Raw genomic sequence first — 1,809 nt, 5'->3', positions numbered from 1 at the left:
TCGGCTGCGGCTTCGGTTGAGGCGGCGCCGCTGTGACCTTGCGGCTCTACCACTCTGTTAGGGATTGAGTTTGCCCTCCCAAAACCAACTGACCTAAAAAGGTACAATGTCAACTCGTCGAAGTTGACATGGGCAAATTGGTTAGATACCTAACACCACCCCCTCCTCAAGGGGAGACGTCCCGGCGACCTAACCGTACCCCCACCAGAATCGATGTTAGCCCCTTCGTCTCTATCCCTCCAACCAGAAAGAAGATTGCTCAGGAAATGAGCCAAGAAGTGCATGCCTCCAATGCACAAGTGAATGCCTTGACGTAGGCAAAGAGGAACACAAGAAAAAGTGCGACGATTGAATATTTTTCTTGTGCGTTTGGCGGGATTCGAACCCGGGACCGCTGTTGAGAGCCTAACAGTTTGACGACTCAGCCCCTTACTCACCTGTTGGTTCTGTGAAAGAAGTTCTTGTCCGCGCTTACGTCATCCCCGTTCGCGTTTTCCTCCGCTCGCTTTTTCCAAGCTTCGCAAAATTTCTCTTCGCTTCTCGAATTTTCTCCTCGCTTCTTTCTCCCTCTCCTTCATCAACACCGTATCTCCCCGGTGTCTGGTGTTCTCTGTCGATACCTGTCGACTTCCTGGGGTATTTCTTGTGCGTACATACGGCTGGGGAACTCCCCCACTCGATTGCGCAATCCGTGCGTTTTCTTGCGTCATTTTCGCACTACCACAACTTCGACTCTCGAAGGGGTAGTCCTGTGACTCTCTCCCTCTCCCTCTCACACGCACACTCTGTCTGTGTTGGTACTTCTACCATTCCTGCTTCTATCGCATCTTGCGGCATCCATCCATCACAAGGGAAGACAAACTAAAAAAAAAAAAAAATTCGCTGGGGAAAAATTTCACCTGGGGAATTCCGATTGCGCAATATTGCATCATCTCCGCTTCGGCTAATTGCGTAATTCCCTTCTGGTTTTTCTATTTAAGCAAAACCCTTTTCTGATTATCAATCAGTCTTCATTTCTTCATTTTTCTCTTTTCCAAGTCTTCATTTTCCAAGCCTTCATTTCTCAAGTCTTTCTTCTCTCTTGCCTTCTTCCTCTTGTCGCCCTTTGCTCTTCTTGCCCCTAGCACGAGTTTAGACTCCCTCTTGCTATCTCACCTCTCCTTCTCTTGGCCTTCGCTATGAGTACTTCGTCTGTTCCCGGTGTCCAAACGCGCGCTGCCGCCGCTGCGTCTACGCCAACTTCTGCCCCTTCGGCAACTCCTGCCCCTTCGGCAACCTCCACTGCTCCTCCAGCAACTACCAATCAATCCTCGTCCTCCGCCCCTCCGGCAATTCCCTCTCAACTTCCCAATCAATCGTCATCGCCTGCCTCTCCGGCAGTTCCCGCCACTCCGGCAATTTCCTCCTCTCAGCCACCCGTCCAACTCCCTTCCGCTCCGGTTCCTCCTACGCTATCCCTCTCAGCTGACCAACTGGCCGCAATTATCGCTCAAGCCATTGCGCTGCATCAGTCCTCCATCCAACCCGTTGTTGTTGCTCCCTCTGTCCCTCCGCCTCTGCGTCCTCAGCTCACCCTGCCGGAATTCTTCACTGGCAAGGATCCTTCCAAGACCAGAGACTTTCTGCTTCAGGTCAGGCGCTATGTCGGCAATTTCCCCGATCTGCTCGACCACCAACGAATTAGTATTGTGATCGACCGTACTCGAGAAACCGCGTTCACTTGGTGTAACACAGTTGCTTCTGACCCTTCTGCTCCTCTTTCCTTTGATGAGTTTCTTTCCCTTCTAGAGAGACGTTTCGGAGATCCAA

This window comes from Capsaspora owczarzaki (assembly GCF_000151315.2).
Source record: "Capsaspora owczarzaki ATCC 30864 unplaced genomic scaffold supercont2.13, whole genome shotgun sequence".
Classification (NCBI taxonomy): domain Eukaryota; class Filasterea; order Ministeriida; family Capsasporidae; genus Capsaspora; species Capsaspora owczarzaki.
Note: the sequence above shows the minus strand (reverse complement) of the source record.